The 17,981-nt window shown below is 52.8% G+C and overlaps 1 pseudogene; it reads right to left on the reverse strand.

Moving 5' to 3' along the window:
- Positions 1-10,755: 10,755 nt before the first annotated feature.
- Positions 10,756-17,650, reverse strand: LOC112607392 (annotated as a pseudogene).
- Positions 17,651-17,981: the final 331 nt, after the last annotated feature.

The following is a 17,981-nucleotide window of genomic DNA, read 5'->3' on the forward strand; positions in this document are numbered from 1 at the left end:
CAGTAGCTGGGATTACAGGTGTGTGCCACCATGCCCAGCTACGTTTTGTATTTTTAGTAGAGACAGGGTTTCACCATGTTGGTCAGGCTGGTCTTGAACTCCTGACCTCAGGTAATCCACTCACTTCAGCCTCCCAAAGTGCTGCAATTATAGTCCCAGCTACTTTGGAGGCTGAGGCAGGAGGATCTCTTGAGCCCAGGAGTTAGAGGCTGCAGTGAACTGTGTCACAGTTCACAGAACCACACTGCACTCCAGCCTGGGCAACAGAGCATGGTCCTGTCTCAAAAATAACAAAAGTCAAATGGAAATAGCCTCTCCACCACCCTCCCCCCCCACAATATCAACATTCTTGTGACAGGCTAATTAACACACTGGACAGAACTAAGGAAAGAATCCGTAAACTGGGAGACAGGTGAGTAGAAATCATCCACAACGAACACAAAGAGAAAAAAGAGAAAGAGCGAGAACTAAATCAAGCATCCAAGACCTTTAAAACACTTCAACGCACTCTTGTGAATGTCCACTTATGATCCTAAGAGAGATCGTGGAAGAAAAACTGTTTGGAGAGATGATGGCTGAGAGTCTCCCAAAGTTAGTCAAAGACAAAAAAAAAAAAAAAAATCACAGATTTGAGAATTTTGAAGAACCGTAAGCAGAATAAACACAAACACTCCTGTTAGAACTAATTAAAAAATCCAGCAAAGGTGCAGAGTACAGTATTGACACACAAAAATCCATTGAATTCCTATACATTAGTAATAGACAATCTGAAAATGAAATTAAGAAAATTTTAATTAATAATATAGGCCGGGCGCGGTGGCTCAAGCCTGTAATCCCAGCACTTTGGGAGGCCGAGACGGGCGGATCACGAGGTCAGCAGATCGAGACCATCCTGGGGTGAAACCCTGTCTCTACTAAGAAATACAAAAAACTAGCCGGGCGACGTGGCGGGCGCCTGTAGTCCCAGCTACTCGGGAGGCTGAGGCAGGAGAATGGCGTAAACCCGGGAGGCGGAGCTTGCAGTGAGCTGAGATCCGGCCACTGCACTCCAGCCTGGGCGACACAGCCAGACTCAGTCTCAAAAAAAAAAAAAAAAAAAAAAAAAAAAAAAAAAAAAAAAAATAATAATATAATAAAATACAGAAGCATATATGTAACCAAAGAAGTATAAGAGTTAAATGCTAAAACCCCCAAATCCTGCTGAGAGGAAGTAAAGAAAACATCAGCAACTGGGGAGAATGTCCCTGTTTGCGGGCCAGAGGTACAATCATGTTAACACAGCAATTTGTAAATCCAGTATAATCTCTGTCAAAATCCAGCAGGCATCTGTGTAAATTTTGACAAATTGATCCTAATATTTACACAGGAAAATGAAAGATAAGCCACAGATTAGGAGAAAATATTGACAAATCATATAGCTGATAAAAGATTGTATCCAGAACAGAAAAAAGAACTAAAAACTTAAGACAAAAATAACTTAAAAATCCTGGTATGGATAAAACAACTTTTTAAAAGAACAAAATTTAGTAACCAAGACCATCTCATGCTGGCTTCATTATAGACACACAGATCAATGAAACAGGATCAAAAGTCCAGGAAAAAAAAAAACCCTTTTATGTAGATTGTCAATTGATTTTTGATAAAGGCAGAAACAGAAGTCAATGGGGGGACAGATAGTCTTGCCCACAAATAGTGCTGGGAAATAGTGCTGGGACATCTGGATAGCCGCATGAGAAAGAATACGTTTGGAACCCTACCTCATATCCACCACAAGCATGAACACAAAGAGGGCTAAATGAAAACCGGAAACTAACACTTGTAGAAAGCATGGGGGAAAGTCAAGGAAACTGTGGGCCAGGTGCGATTCCTTAGCCATGACGTCAAAAAGAAGATCATACAATAAAACATTGACAGGGTGAACTTCATCAAATTCTTTTTTCAAATGTGTGCTTTAAAAGACACTAACAAGGAATCAGAAGATAAGCTGCAGCTCAGGAGGATGCATTTGCAAATCATATCACTAATGCAAGATCGCCCCCAGCATGGAAAAGGAACTCAAGAATTAATGACAAAAACCACGCCGTTGGAAACAGGGAAAACATCTGCACAGACCTCCAATTTCATAATTTGTGAGAAACGTATCGAGTGCTATACACCTCCCAGTAACAACTGCGTTACTCTGCCCTGGTCCTTCAATGTGCACTGTTTTTATTAACACTACTTTTTAATCATTATGGTTACGTCTGTAACCCAACATTTATGGTAATAGGCTCTTTGGTTTCCAAACACACAATACTTGCACTATCCTTTTTGTGACTTAATTTCTAATTTTTTTTTGCCCTGTGGTTGGAAGACATATTTCTGTATGGTGATCATTTGACTATCGGAAAACTGCACTGTGGCTTAATGTGTTAATCAATTTGTAGCCCTTCTTTAAATCCACGTGCAATTGGCTTGTGTTTCCCCTTCCTGTTATTGTCAACTATTCTGTGTCTCTCGCAGGTAACACTGTTGGATTCCATCCACACTCTTGTGTCTTTTAATTGGTAAATTTAATGTATTTGTTCTTCTGATAACCTGTTGTATCAGGATTCCAAAGTCCCGCGGTCTTAAATTAGGTTTCCTATTTTGCAGTAGTCCTTTTTCTTTCTTATTATTTTCATGACCATGTTCCCTTCCCAGGGCTGGTCCTTTGAGGAGCTGCCAAATTAAGACCTTGTTGTCCCAGGACAAGCTCCATTGCAGAGGCCGCGGAGGCCACCAGGAAGACAGATCCGAGGGACAGTGCATCCTGCTCCCCGGGGACCAGGCCAGGTGCGAGGGGTGCCCTGGCTGAAACTCAGTGCCTTGGTGTTTTTGGAACCTACTTGGGGAAGACAAATCTGGGAACCCTGTCCTCCTAGTCCTGAGCGTTTTCTGTCTCGGAAGAGGTGGTGGTTGAAGTTTACTTCGGGAGTTGTCTGTTGTTTTCACTTTGGGGGACTCTGGAGCTTTTAGTTGCACAAACAAAGAAGTGCCTGCAAGTTTCCTGAATGCAAATGTCTCAGAAGGAGAATGTGTGCATGTGTGTGTGTGTGTCGTGTCGTACGTGGGTGCCCTCCGCTGCCCTCCTCTCAGTCCTCATCAGTGCCTGACGAGCTCTGGACAGCACACTGAGGGATCCAGGCTGGTGCCTCGGGGCTGAGATTTAGGAAGATCATGTCTCCTCCCTCCCACTGAGGTCTTTGCCTGGGACCTCACTCCCTAGCCGAGGAGCAGCCTTTTTCCAGGACAACCAAAAGTGGAAAGGCCCTCCTTGGGACAACTACTCCAGAACTCAGGCGGTGGGTTTCACCCTGTCCAGGTGGCAGCTGCCTGCCCAGCTGCTGAGTACCCCACCGCGTGCAGAGGCCGTGCTGTCCCGTGGCTGCTCTGCACACATGATTTCAGAAAATCCATAAAATTGATTAATCTTTACCCCATCTAATCACTAAAGAGAGACACGGCACAAATTAGCAAAATTAGGAATGAAAGAAATTCTATAGATATGTAAAAGGATAAAGGGGACTATTCAGAACATTCAGGTCAATAAATCTGACAACTTAGATGTGATGGATACATTTTTTGAAAGACACGAATTATTAAAGTCACTAAAAAAATAGATAAACCAAATAGCCCTGTATTTGTTAAGAAAATTAAACTTGTAGTTAAAAAACTTCCGACAAAGGAAATGACAGGTCAAATTGTTTCACTGGTAAATTTCAACCAGCAGTCAACAGATAGAGAATCCTGACTCTGTACAATCTTTTCCAGGAAACCAAAGACCACAGAACATTTCCTAACACATTCTAGGAGGCTTATCCTGATACCAAAACCAAACAAAGATACGGCAAGAGAACTACAGGCCAATACCCCCCAGGAACACAGAGGCAAACATTCAGCAAACTGGATACAGTAGTGTGTAAAATGATAATATATTATGACAACGTGGAGTTTATCCCAGGAACGCAAGATCAACTGAATATTTGAAAAATCGGTGCATTTCTCCACATTCACAAGCTTAAAAAGAAAAGCCGTATGATCATCTCAATAGATACAGAAAAAAATCTGATATCCATTATGCATTTATAATAAAAACTCAAGCCAAAGGAGAGCACAAGGGAACGTTCCCAGTCTGATAAAGGGGCAGAAGATTGCCTGCTTTCCCCCAAGAGAAGGAACCAGCAGTAGTGCCTACTCAAAGTGTCTCTATTTGGTGGGTGCAGTGAGGCACGGAAAGGAAAACAAACACACACACACACACACACACACATAGATTGCAGGGGAAGAAGTAACACAGGGCCATGGCCATCCCTGTAGAAAATCTAACAGAATCTTCCAGAAAGCTACTAGAACTAATAAGTGACTTAAGCAAAATGGTAGGCTGAAAGATCAGCATACAAAATCAGTAGTCAGTAATAAAGGGATAATTAACCCTGTTTTAAAAATGATAGACGTGTCTCTAAAGAAGAGATACAAAAGGCAAATAGCGCAGGAAAGGGTGTGGGATGTCACTACTCATCAGGGAAGCACAAAACAAACTCACAGTGAGGCATCGTTCCACACTGTCTCTGGAACAGCGTCAGTGAGGCCGATGATCCGTGTTAGTGAGGACGTGGATGAGTTCGAACACTCCTATGTTGTTGGCGGGAACACAACATGATTTAATCGCCTTGGAGAATAGTTTGGCAGTTCCTCAAAATGTTAAACATAAATTTATCCTATGATTTAGCAATTCTACTCCACCCAAGAAAAATGAAAACGTGTCCACCCAAAAACGTGTACACAAATGTCCACAATGGTATTGTTCTAACAGCCACATGGTAGGGCAGCCCATGTGTCCCAGCACGAATAAATGGATTCACAAAATACAGACTAGCCACACAATGGGGTATTTCTCAGCTACAAAAAGAAATTAAGTTCTGGTCACCATGACATGCATGAACCTTGAAACCTTGCCCTGAGAGAAAGAGGCCAGACACAGAAGGATGAACACAGCAGAACTCGATTTGTATTCAGCAGAGGCAAAGCCGCAGAGCGAGGAGAGATCAGTGGTGGCTAAGGCCGGCGGAGGAGCTCAGCGGGAGGAGTAGGGAGTGACTGCAATGGGTACAGCTTCTTTGGGGTGATAAAAATGTTCTAGAATTACATTGTGATGATGGTTAGAGCATGGTGATGGCTGGACAACTCTGTGAATATACTAAAAACCACCGAATTGCGTACTTTGAGAGGGTGAAGTGTGTGATACGTGAATTTTATCTCCATGAGGCCACTAAAAATCAATTGCATTTCTGTATTACAGCAGAAATTGAACTCAAATGTCATTTAAAATTACAGAGAAAACATGAATCCTTACGAATAAATCTCACAAAAGATGTACAAGGTATGCTAAGGGCACGGCTGGGAGAAAGTCAAGGAGAATGAAATAAATGGAGGCCACACCACATTCAAGGGCCAAACTCTTGATTGACGGGATGCCACATCTTCCCACATGGGTTGATGAATTCAGTACAATTGCAATCAGAATCTCAGTACTTTTTTCTCTTAACAGAAATTACCATGTTGAGTATAAAAAATATAAGGAAATGCAGAGGACCTAGAATAACCAAAAGAATCTTGAAAAAGAGAAAAATGTTGGAAGACTAAAGACGTGTGATTTCAAGACTCGCCGTAAAACCACAGTCATGAGGACAGAAGAGGATTGGTGTCAAGAGAGAAAAACAGGTCAGCAGAACAAAATACACAATATGAGGAGGGGATTTTAAACCATGCAACCACTTTGAAAAACAGTTTAGTGGTTTCTTAAATGACCAATTCTACACCTAGGTGTTTAGCAAGAGAAATGAAACCTTTTGGCCGTACAAAAACTTGTCCATGAATGCTCACAGCAGCCATGGGCGAAGGCTCCCAGGTTTGCTTCTGGATGGGATGAAGGCATTGAGCAAGTCCTCTCTCTCTCTTTCTCTCTGCTTCTGTCTTTCTCTCTGTCTGCCTCTCTAGACAAGCCTGGCTTTCCAGCTCACTGTCTTGTTGCAAGATTCTATTTTGAATATCAAAAAATGAATGTCAGCTCTCTTGTGATGATTAATTTTATGTGTCAATTTGGAAAGTGTTTTTAGATGAGATTAACTCTTTTTTTTTTTGACATGGAGTCTGGCTGTGTTGCCCAGGCTGGAGTGCAGTGGTGTGATCTCGGCTCCCTGCAGCCTCCACCTCTACCTCCTGGGTTCAAGTGATTCTTGTGCCTCAGCCTCCCAAGTAGCTGGTGTTACAGGCATGTGCCACCGCGCCCGGCTAATTTTTTGTATTTTTAGTAGAGATGGGGTTTCCCCATGTTGGCCAGGCTGGTCTCAAACTCCTGACCTCAGGTGACCCGCCTGCCTCGACCTCCCAAAGTGTTGGGATTATAGGCGTGAGCCACCGCGCCCGGCCCTGAGGTTAACTTTTAAATGGATGAACTTAGGGTGAAGCATGTTGCCTTCTGTAATATGGGTGGCCTCCTCCGAGCAGTTAAAGTCTTGAATACAACGGAAAGCCAATCTTCCCAAGCAAGAGAGACTCTCCAGCAGACGGCCTTGGGGCTTCATCTGCTCCACGGGCTCCCCTGGGTCTGCAGCCGGCCAACCCACACTGCCCACACTGCCCACACTGCCCACGATACCCACACTGCCCACGCTACCCATGCTGCCCACACTGCCCACACTGCCCATGCTACCCATGCTACCCACACTGCCCATGCTACCCACACTGCCCACACTGCCCACACTACCCACACTGCCCACACTGCCCACACTACCCACACTGCAGATGCTGGACTCACTGCCTCCATTACCCCACCTTGTAATAAATCTCCTTCTCACTCTATGCACCTCCTGGAGACCCAGACACAGCTACTGTGATCCCAGGGAAAGGGAACCTCAGAGAAAGGGACCCTGTGTCCACCGGACTTTCTCTCCAGGGGTTTGCTGACACCTCCACTGTGCATGGCTGGGGTTGAGAAACCAGGCAGAAAACAGCTGCTCTGAGGCCAGAATTACAGGTAGAGAGTTCAGCATCCTCCCTGTGGAGGGGAAACGTGGAACATGAGGCCTTCCAACAAGAGGCCCTGGCGTCAGCACAGACCACGAGAGGGCTGGGCTCGGGATCAGCGCAACCGAAGGCCCCTGCCTGCGTGGAGGCGCGTGATCCAATGTTCTTTCCTTGCTGGCAGCAGAAAATGTTACTGGCTCCAAAGGGAGATGACAACATCCTGCCTCTCTGCTGATGTACGTGCACAGCATCCAATGCACCCAGGACCTCTCAGGGCGCCAGACCCTGGCTCTGTGCTTCAGCCGCGTGACTTGGGCAAGCTTCTCATTTCTCGCGCCTCAGTCTCCTCTCACCTCACAGGGTTGTCATGAGGCATGCTGGGCACACGCAGCTCACTTCCCTCCTTGCACCCTCACTTCCCTCCTTGCACCCTCACTTCCCTCCTTCCCCTCTCCAGCAGGCGGGCTGATTGTGGAGACGTCTCCTGGGCAGCATGTGTCAGCCGGGATTTCATGCCGACATTGAGAATTAGCGTCCGTTCTTGCGGGTATCAAGTCACTGCAGGACAAAGCGCCATAGGCAGAGGAGGCTGTCGCCTGTTCCCCAGGGCTCCACATCTGTGGCTGCCGGTCCCCCACAACCCTGAGAATTAATAATCCATGCCTGACCTAGGGCAATGGAACGAGGTCTTATCAGGAAAAGCAGGCAGGTCCTCTGCCTTCCTAAAAATTACTGTTTTATCATCAAACTATGAACATGATAATTTTTAAATCTCAACGCTGGAGATCCCAGGAAAACATTCTCTCAGGGGCAACGTGGAAATGGCTGCGCTTTGCACAGGGATGATCCAGCCCACACTGTCAATCTGGTGAATCCCTCACTCTACAAAGCCCACCTCAAATCCCCCCTGCTCTCTGCACAGAAAGCCACAAATAAATTGCTTCCTGCAATAAAGAGCCTGACTCTGTTTTTATGATGTTTGACGGCTCACTGCTTTGACGCCTCACCCATCCCTCTTCCCGTGTGCTCCACAGCAGGGCAGGTGCCTTTGGTGCCAGTGAAAGGCTCAAGCCCTGCAGCCTCCTGCCCATGTGAGGCCATCACCCCATCCCCGAGGTATAATAACAGCCCCACGCCAGCTCCCTTCCTGAAGCCATCTGCACCCCGTGGATGCCGAGCTAGGTAAGCACCAGACCCTTTCATCTCTTCCTAGTGTGTGGGGCATCATCAGGGTTGATGGAGAAACCACCTTTGGGGGGGGGGTCCCTCCTCTTTTCCCAGAGTGACCACAGCAACTCCACTATTTCTTCTTTTCTTTCTTTTTTATTTATTTGTTTTTTTGAGATGGAGTCTCGCTCTGTTGCCCAGGCCGGAGTTCAGTGGTGCCATCTCTGCTCACTGCAGCCTCTGCCTCCTGGGCTCAAGTGATCCTCCCACGTCAGCCTCCCAAGCAGCTGGAACTACAGGCACCCACCACCACGCCCAGCTAATTTTTGTGTTTTCAGTAGAGATGGGGTTTCATCATGTTGCCCAGGCTGGTCTCGAACTCCTGACCTCAAGTGATCTGCCTGCCTCAACCACGCAAAGTGCCGGGATTACAGGCGTGAGCCGCCGCGCCCGGCCAGCACTCCCTTATTTCTGATCCAACTGCATTGTCATACAAAAATCACACCTTGATCATGTTTACAGACTCATTTGTACGCATAGATACATGTCTCTGATTCCATGCCCTGCAATAGTCATTGCATTTGAAAAGAGGCAGATGCACGTCTCCCAGCTCCTTGGAAGACGCAGCCTCTGAGGGCTCCATGGTTTCCACCTGAAAGGCCGATGGCTGCTTTGCAGAGACCCAGCCCTGAGACTCATACCTTTTTATTCTGAAGAGAGAACATTTCTGCACAAGAACCTGGGTCAGGGTTCATGTGTCTGTCCCTTGCGTTCTGCAAAGGACTGGATCATAAATGCTGCAGCCCTGGGGGCCACCCAGGTCCTCTGGAAGGAACTTGTCCCTGCTGTCGTGGGGGGATGCAGCTGCATATGGCCTGTGGACGTGCTCCAGGAAGGCGCCTGCGGGGGTGGCTGTGAACTCCTGCTGTCCCCAGCACATTCCCTGTTGACACATCCTGGCTGGGAGATGTCTCCACAATCAGCCTGCATGCTCCAAAGTGAGGGGGAGAGGGGAAGGAGGGAGGTGAGGGGGCGAGGAGGAAGCCATTACTTTTCTATGAGCTGCATGTGCCCAGCAGGCCTTGTGACAGCCCTGTGAGGTCGTGCACATGAGAAGAGACTGCGGCGGAAGAAATGAGAAATAAAAACTGAACGTGAGTTCAATTCATCTGGCGTTTCCTTCAGTACAAAATGTGAATTTCATATCAGTATTTTGCGCAACCAAGTACAATTTGTCCTATGACTTTTCTCCAGCCACTGAACAGTGTAAACTGATTCACAGCCTCTGGGTTGCACCACCACAGGGGCCAGCAGGTCTGGGTCCCCCGAGCCACCTGCAGAGAGGGGGTGCAGCTAGGCCGGCCCAGCATGTTCCCTGCAATCAAGTCTCTAGAGGGGGTGACAGACACGGAGCCTGAAAAGCGGTTCCATAGTGTTCTCGGCTTCTCAGCACTGAGGGATGAGCCCACACACCCATCACGAAATAGCCAGTGACCCGACCCACACTGTCCAGAGGATGGGCCACAGAGGATTCCCACGGGGGAGACACTGACCTGGACAAGGGAGGGCAAGGGACAGAAGCTCCCAAGATCCAAGGTAGGGCCCTGCAGGCAAAATGGCCAAGAGCCCCCTTGCACCCCAAATGGGCCCTGAGGTCCAGGGCTGCAGGAGCCGAGTGGGGAGCCCGGCCAGCTGGAGGGACAGACACCAGCGCTCACTGCCTATGTCACTGCTCTCAGTGCTGCCCACAAGAGGGTGGCCCACTGGGTCCCACCACCCCAAATCCCAACGCCAGAGCCAGGCCCAGCTCTGCCGCCCCCCGCCACCCCGTGCGGCACCCAGGCCACGCTGGTGCAAGGCCATGGCTAATCCGTTCTCAGAGGAAGCTGAGGAGGCAGCCCTGCCCTCGGTGTTTCCCAAGCCCCCTTATCCCAGCAGATTCCTCTCGGGGAAGATAAGCTCCCAGCTTAGCCAGGGCGGGTGGGAAGTCAGAGCTGCTTCCTTAATTGGCATTTTCCAGTTGAGAGCACATTCTCTACCTTTTTCACTTGGATCAGCTAATTGCCAAATGTTTTCATTTTTGAGAAGAAGTGAAATTGCAGAGATGTGGGATTTAGGGAAGGAATGCAAGGATCAATTCTGCCTAATTGCGAAACGTCTCAGCGGTCACCGTGACGGGTCCCAGAGTCGGCCGTGTGGACCCCGGGGCCTCCCGGGCGGTGGGGCCCCGGGGCTGTGATGCAGATGTTTACCTGATGTCGTGGCCTGAATCTGGTTTACATTGGAAATCAGACTGTTTACAGGCCAGCACATCTGCCTCTTCCTCTGGCTCTCCTTCATTTTGCTGTAATGTTCTGCAGGTCTCGCTGGGGTCTCTGTGGGAATATCTGTGACACGGAGTGAGCTAGGCCAGCCAAGGGCGGCCCCATCTGGGGACGGCAGCTCACGGCCTGGCCCCGGGTGGGCAGCCTGGGCCTGGGTTAGCGGTGGAGATGGGGGAGGGTCTGGGGCCCCTGGGCGAGTGGTGGGGTACACAGGCCGTCAGCCCTGCTGCAGGGTTCCTGTGGAGGACAGGGAGCCTTCTCCATCCCTGAAAACCATCGCGGGGACAGTGGAGTCATCAGGATGCTGGGACTCTGTAGTGTGTTCTGGAAGCAGAGGCTGGGCGTGGGCACGGGAACCTGTGATTGTCCCCAGACACCGAGAGGCCCACAGGGCCCCAGGTGCTCAGACCCCGGCTACAGATCGGGGACCCAGTCATGTGTCAGGGAAGGAGAGGAGCAGGGGCCACAGACAGGGGTCCAGGAGGGCAGGGGGTCCAGGAGGGCAGGGGGTCCAGGAGGGTAGAGTCACAGCAGGAAGGGTGGTCCCGCTACAGGGGACTTCACCCCAGCAGCCCCTGCACTGCCCCTGTGACAGCCTCCACCTTTGACCCCCCAGACCAATGGGCTGCTGTGGCGGCTCTCAAGGCTGCGGCCCCAGCCATGGGGGCTGCGGCTGCTGGGGTCTGAGACCCTGCTGTTCTTTGTGGAGACACTGATGTCCTTCCCAGATCTCCTGGGCCCACTGTCAGCCTCCAGGCTGGCCAGGCTGCCTGGGTCTCCTAGGACTCAACCCTGGGTTTCCTCCTCCAGGATACTGGATGGGAATCTGCAGCTGCCAACATCCACCTGCCGGCCTTCCCCTCTGCCCTGTCCCCTTGCTGCCACGGCCTCCTTTGTCCTCCCTGGAGATGCAGAGAGCAGCTCCGTCCTCAGTTGCCTTCTGAGTCCATGGGAGCTTCCGACCTCTTCCCAGCAGGGGCCCTGGGGGCTGCGACCTGCCTGGTCCAGGCCTTCTTACCCTCACCTCCCTCTGGGCTCGGGGAGCTGGGGCCACACAGCCCAGAGAGCCTGGGCTGCCCAGGACAGGCCACCCTCCTCCTGCTCCCAGGAGTGCCCACAGCCCTGTCAGTTTCCAAGGGTGTCTCCTTCAAGCAGCCTCGTCAGGCCGAGCCACCCCCCGTGCCCTCTCTCCTCCGGCAGCCACAATCCCTGCCCTTCCTCCCCACCTGCTCAGTCCTGCAAAGCCTCCCGCCAAGCCTGACACCTGGAGTTTCCGTCTCCCACACTCCAGGGGCCTCCTCCACATGTCGGTGACCTCTGACCTCTGTTTCAGACCCAGAGCCCCTGAGTGCGCCAGCATTGGGTCCCGATGGCAGCACCAGTGTTCCAGGCCTGGGGCACCGCACTCACTTCAGATCTGGCCTGAGACTCAGCAGCCGGGCAGCCCCATGAGATCTAGTTTCTGAATGGCGTCGTCACCTGACTGGGCATACAGGCCACAGGCCCGGTGGTCCTTTGGGCACTGATCCCTCTCCCACCCCCGAATCCCGCCTGAGAGCAGCGCATCAGGCAGGCCCCGAGTATTGGACGCCTCTAAGTATCAGCCTCGATGTTCCTCTAATTCCAGCCCTGGCGTCTTCTCCCCGGGACACCCTGCTGCTCCCTCGAGCTCTGCCCTCCATGGTGACTCCAGACATGCACGTTCAGCCTCTTCCCTCCAGGACCAGACTCCTCAGCAGCTCCCACTGCTCCCAACATGCCATCCAACTCCTCAGGCCAGCAGCAAAGACAGGCACAGAATGGCTCCCTAGCCCATCGCTCCCGTCCGGAGAAGGAGCCCTCCACCCTCCACCCCCTGTCCCCTCGCCGGCCCCTCCGAGGAACCCCGGCCAGAGACACCAATGGCCACCACTGACTTTCACCCCGTCCTGAGTCACAGGACCAAGGAGGCTGCCCCGACAAGGGTCACTTCCAGACTCACTCCCCGTCAGCCACCGCCTCATGCCTGCCGTGGGCAGCACTGGAGGACTGGGGGTTGTCTGTCAGTCAGCCTGACGGGCTGGTCCGTCCTTCTTTCCTTCCTTCCTTCCTTCCTTCCTTCCTTCCTTCCTTCCTTCCTTTTTCCCTCCCTCCCTCTCTGCTCCCTCCCTCCCCTCCTCTGTTCCTTCCTTCCTTCCTTGCTTGCTTCTCTCCTCCTCCCTCCTCTCTCTCTCCCTTCCTCCTTCCTCCCCACCTCCTTCCTCCCTTCCCCTTCCCTTCCTTCCTTCCTCTCTGTAGTCAAAGGCGGGTACATGAGATTTCCCATCGTCGCCATGGGAAGTGCACATTCCGTGGCATTGAGAACATGCCCACGGCTGTGCCGCTGTCACCACCACGCAGCTCCAGCACGTTTTCATCGGGCGAAACTGGAGCTCCGTCCTGACTAATCACTCACTCCCATCGGCCCCTTTCCCGGGCCCTGCTGACCACCATTCGGTCGTCCTTCTCTTGACTCTGACTCCTCTGGGGGCCTTCCCTCTGTGGGGTCACCGTGTTGGTCCTATTGGGACCGGCTGGCTTCACTGGGCATGAGGTTGTGAAGGTTGGTGTGTTGCTGCTTGTGTCAGAGCACACTCCTTTTCCAGGCTCGGTGAGACCCCGATGTGTGTGTCTGCCCCGTTCCACATCCCCTCACCTGCTGGCTGTTTCCACCTTTGGGCTATTGTGACTACACGGCTATGAGCATGGGGGTCTGAGTCCATTCTGTGTGGCCATAAAACAACCTCTGAGATGGGGTAATTCATAAAGCTCACGGTTCTGTCAGCTGAGAAGTTCAATGGCATGGCCCTTCTGCTTCTGCTGGAGGAGGTCAAAGGGGAAGCAGACACGGGAAGAGAGATAAAGCCCAGGGATGTGTTGGCTTCAGAACAAGCCCCGCTCATGGGAACAAATCCATTCCCATGGGAACTCACCCCGTATCACAAGAGGAGAGTCACTCCCCGCACCAGGCACTCCCCAGGGAGTCACTCCCACGACCTGCACGTCTCCCTCCCCTCAGGCCCCATCTCCCTGCGCTGCCACACTGGGGGTCCTGTTTCAACAAGAGTTTTGCTGGGAACAGAGGCACTAAGTACATCCGGGCCGTGGCAACGGCTGTGCAAGTGTTTGAGTCTCTGCTTGGATTTCTTTTGGGGATAGACCTAGGAACGGAATGGCGGCTTCACAGGGTAATTTCATGTTTGCCTGTTTCTGGAAGGCGCACACTGAGCTGGCCAGAGCAGGCTTGTGTTTTCCTCTGTGCTCCTTCCTGCCTTCCAGGATGCAGATGAGAGGGCAGGTGCCCCAGCAGCCCTCGTCAACCACAAGGCATGGGCTCCTCACCTTAGGTTCAGGGAGCACAGAGACTGAGGGCCGTGGACTCCTGGTGAGACGGTGGCGCCTCCATCTCAGGCCCGCAGACTCTGTATCCAGCCCTTCCAGAAAGGTACAGAAATGAAAAGCCTGCCTTATGGAAGACAGGAAGACAGGGTTATTCAGAATTTTTGGTTCTGTATGGTCTCCTTAGAAACATTAGTGGACTTTTAAAAATGAAAATGACCCATGCTCATGGTGAAAAGATGAGCCACGGCCTCCAGGGCAGCAGAGCCGAGAGCCACCAGGCTTCGGGTTTGTTTCTCGTTCCCCTATTTTCCCACATAGGCACCGACGCTTTCCCTGACAGCATCATCATCATGCAGCTCGGGCGGCTGACCCACGTCCTCCTCACCACGTGCAATGGTTTGAGTCGAGGGTTCTCACAGCCTCGAGCCACGTGGAGGCTGTGCCTTGTGTTTCCTGTGAGAAATCTTCAACCAGCGCCACTCTCAGCCTCCACTCGCCAGCGCTTCTGTGGCTAGACCTGCATTCGGGGCTGCGGCTGCAAACACAGGAATAATTTACGGCTCTTGGGGCACTTTGCTGGGCTGCTTCCAGAAAAGTCGACCCCTCCCTGCAAACCAGCACTGCCCAGCATTCTTGTCCCGCCAGGCTGACTGCGAGGCTGCTGTGGCGTTGCCACTTTGCTGGGAAAGGGCCCCTTATCTTTTGTTTCCCTTGCATTTCTTTCAATTCTACCATTGACCGTTTTTCACACATGCGGTCATCATTGTATTTTGCCCCTGTTTTGTGAGGTTTGGTGTATTCTTAATTTTCACATTTCCTGGGTTTTGCGGAGAGCATATTCTGTCATTGTATTTCACCGGTGTTTTCCCCGGCTTGGATTTGTTTGGCCATTAGCTTGTTTTCTGCTATTTTACAATAGTTTGTTTTTCTTCATTACAAAAGGATTCTGCTGAGGGTCCCCCAGGCTCACCATGCTTCGGGGTGTGAGGCAGCAGGGGCAGGCAGGTGTCCTTCCTTCTTTGAAGTGTGGGTTGGGGCAGGACAGCAGACCCTGGGGTCCCTGCTGAGGAGGGAAAGGATGGGATTAGGGCTGTTCTCTTCCTGGCCTCAGGAGCTCCCCCAGCTCCTTCTCGTGGCTGGAGAAGAAACCTCCTGATTGTCACGGAGAGTGAGTTTGCCCGTGGAGCCTTTCCCGTCCGGCTCACATAGAACAGGCTGTGAGGTCCGTGCACTGAGCAGCACGTGCCGGGCCAGGTCCCCACGACTTTTGGGAAAACCCAGGCCTGTGTTACAGGAAGCAAAGGTCTTTAGATGAAGGTTTTGAGAATCAAAATTAACCCGCACAATGGTGAGGTCAGTTGGAGCCTGGATTCCGTGGGGTAAGACTGCCACAGCCAGGTAGGAATCCCGCTCCTTCCTTTTTCCCTGTCCCCACCTGCCGGCCATGCCCTAGAGCAGGGGCACACTCGGACCCCAGCCCAGCGCCCACCCCCCTGCCTGCAGGCCTGCGAGGTCCCACAACCCCTTGGCATGCAGGGACGGCCCAGGGCCAGGTGTGGGCGAGGCTCAGGATTTCCTGGCACAGATGACTTCATGTTATGGCCTGGCAGCCTTGGGTGGTATCAGCAGATGCAGGAAACCACGGGCCCAGCACCCTGCCTGTCCCGGCTGTGGGTGCCAATGCTGAGTGAGTTCTGTGGCTGGTCACACAGGCGGCCCGGTGGGTGCAGGCCATCTCGGGGGACGACCTTGCCCTGCCTGGTCCCCGGGGAGGGGAGGGTCTCTGTACGGGCCACACTGTTTGCTGCGTGCTTTTTGTTTGCCAAGGGCTGCAATGTTTGTCATCTGCCGCCGTGTTTGCTGCCGGGTGAAGAATCGCTGGCCCTGTGTTGTCACCTGGGCCCACCATGACAAGGTCCCCACCCCTGCTGTGGGACTCAGGGGCAAAGTACCCTGCTGTTCACGCTGCAAGTGACAAGGGCCCTGGTCTCTGAACCAGGAGCCTCTGAGCCCTGCCCCACAGGGGGTGAGCCCTGACTGGGAGCAACGTTCTATGGGGGGAGACAGCAGCTTCCTCACTTCCATGTACAGCCAGATGCCATAGGCTGTGGGGAGTGCGTCAGGGCTGTGGGGAGTGTGACAGGGCTGTGGGGAGTGGGACAGGGCTGTGGGGAGTGGGGCAGGGCTATGGAGAGTGGGACAGGGCTGTGGGGAGTGGGACAGGGTTGTGGGGAGTGGGACAGGGCTGTGGAGAGTGGGACAGGGCTGTGGGGAGTGGGACAGGGCTGTGGGGAGTGGGACAGGGCTGTGGGGAGTGGGACAGGGCTGCGGGGAGTGGGACAGGGCTGTGGGGAGTGGGACAGGGCTGTGGGGAGTGCGGCAGGGCTGTGGGGAGTGGGACAGGGCTGTGAGGGAGCGGGTGGTCCTGTAGGGCATCCAGGAGTCTGTGCTCAGGCTGTGGGAGGTAGGGCTGGCAGGGGATCCTGGAGAAACACCTTTGGGGGCTCAGGTTTGGTGGAGCCCCCACTTCCACAGTGGCTCTGAGTGGGGCCTGGGAGGGTTTTCCTGGCAGCGGCTGAGGGTGGGTGGGCCTGGTGGGCTGCTCAGACGTCAGCCAGTTCCATGTTGCCCACCTCGGCCTCCCCAGCCCAACCTCCCCCGGGCTTCTCAGGGCCCAGCTGTGCCCTGTCCCTGGCGCCCTTCCCTTCCCGGACACTGCTCACCCTGGCAAGGGCTCTGCCCTGGACACTCCCTGCTAGACCCTCAGATCTGATCCCAGCCCTTCCCATGTGACTCCCTGGGTGCTCCCAGATGACTGGGATGTGGGGAAGGATCAAAGAGCACTTTGGTTGTCTCTGTAACTCTTCTAGTGATTAGATAAGGGTTGGATTTAAGGATTACTTCTGCAACGCAAATAGATGAAAGGAACAAGCTAAATAACAAACTCTTCCCATTCCCAGAAAAAAGTCAGCTCTGGCACCGTTCCACGTGCCCTGTCCAGCACATCCCCCGAGCACAGGCACAGGCCCCTGGACCAGGCGCAGACCCCTCCTCATGCTTTGCAGCCCCTCACAGACGGCTCTGCGCCCCTGGGGCAGGACCGCTCCCTCTTCTTATTCTTCTCTGTGTCACCTTCCCAGACTCTGCACACAGTCGGTGCTACATAAATGGTGGTTGCAAACAGGAGACGAGCAGCAGAGCAATGCCCCAGGGAACAAGAGGGGCGCTGTTGCCAAGGCCAGGGCCAGGGTGTCTGTCCTGAGGCCTGAGCCCCACACGACCCAGGGCCCCTGAGCCCCATGGCCTATCTCACTGCTGGGGTCGAACCCCCAGAGCCCCTGCAGCCACTGCCTCAGGAGGTCAGGTTGGGGTGCAGAGTGGGAGGGTGGGCGTTTCCAGGGAACCCCTGTGTAGGTGGGATCCGGAGGGCTTGATACCCTCGAGCTACCAGCCAGCTCCATGCCTAGGGCAGGCCTTACAGAGTTCTGGATCTGCCAGCTCCCAGGGGCAGCCTCAATGTCCAGAGTGGATGGGGGTTTCTGTGGGTTCACTTCTGCTCCCTGCTGGGGTGCTTAGAAGAAGAGCTCAGGGACAGTGTGGCCAGACCCCGACCCAGACAGAAGACGCTTTCTGAAAGACTGGGGGAGCAGCAGAGACCTTCACAGAGGGACAGAGGCCCAGGAAGCAGCGGCCGCAGCTGTGAGTCTACGGCGAGAGCCACGGTCACAGAAGCCCCACTTGGTGCCAGGCATTTTGCCTTCACGGTGGCAGAGTCTCCCAGTGGCCCAGGAGAAAATGAAATACTCATTCCATGCTGCCGGCAAGAAAAGAGAGGCTGAGGCCCAGAGAGGCTCAGGCCACCTCCCCAGGTTCACCTCATTTGGAACATCCCCTTCCCATCCCAGGATGCTGCCACAATCTTCTAAGGGGACTTCCTCAGAGGTCATCAAATGCATTGAAAACTGATTCTGTTCCTCGACCCTAAGCTGCTGGAGGAGGGGGCGTGGAAGCAGAGTCAGGGTGCACCTGTGTGTTCAGGTGAAGGCGGAGGGAAATTGCTCATAGAGCTAAGCTGAAGCACCT

This window comes from Theropithecus gelada, chromosome 14, assembly GCF_003255815.1.
Source record: "Theropithecus gelada isolate Dixy chromosome 14, Tgel_1.0, whole genome shotgun sequence".
NCBI classification, from domain to species: domain Eukaryota; kingdom Metazoa; phylum Chordata; class Mammalia; order Primates; family Cercopithecidae; genus Theropithecus; species Theropithecus gelada.